We start from the raw sequence: 741 nt of genomic DNA, 5'->3' as shown, positions 1-741 counted from the left end.
CTATCACAAGCCACGCCACGCGGCCAGCCAGTAATGTGGACCCAAGACACTAGGCCAAATGGGGCTTATTAGTGGGTTGTGGTGTGGAAGAACACAAGATTTTTGTAAGGCCTATGGAGGCCAAATGTCAAGTATCCGAGACGTCTTGGGAGTCGAGGATCAAAACTTGAATTTGGGTTTCCCGCGCATAGGCATGCATGTAACAGATACCTCATCTCGTCATATCATCACCCAATGCCTTTAGACATAGGATGCTAACATAACAAATCACCTTAGACCAAGTCACCTCAGACCTGTCTCCACAACTTTCACCTTATAAGCTTACACTACCAGGACAAGCACTTTAGCCGACGAAAATTTTTCGTCGGCCTGTCAGCTTAATTCGTCGGCTACGATCTTAGCCGACGACCTTATTTCGTCGGGAAAAGCTCGTCTGTGGTGACTTTAGCCGACGACTTTTTTGTCGTCGGTTATCTTCAAAACTTTAGCCGACGAATATTTTAAAATATTCGTCGGCTAAAGTTTGTAATAAAAAATAAAAAGATCTATGACCGACGAAATATAGTATATTTCGTCGGCTTTATAGGTATTTAGCCGACGAATTAGAGCATATTTCGTCGGCTAAAAGTTNTTTAAAAAAANAAAAACTTTAGCCGACGAATTAAAGCTTTTTTCGCGGCTTATAATTCCTTTCCNGTAAAAAAAAACCCCGAATTTCTGAATTACCATTCCAAGCAAGCT

Source organism: Fragaria vesca, linkage group LG5 (assembly GCF_000184155.1).
Source record: "Fragaria vesca subsp. vesca linkage group LG5, FraVesHawaii_1.0, whole genome shotgun sequence".
NCBI lineage: Eukaryota > Viridiplantae > Streptophyta > Magnoliopsida > Rosales > Rosaceae > Fragaria > Fragaria vesca.
The sequence above is the reverse complement of the archived record's forward strand: the minus strand, read 5'-3'. Positions refer to the sequence as shown.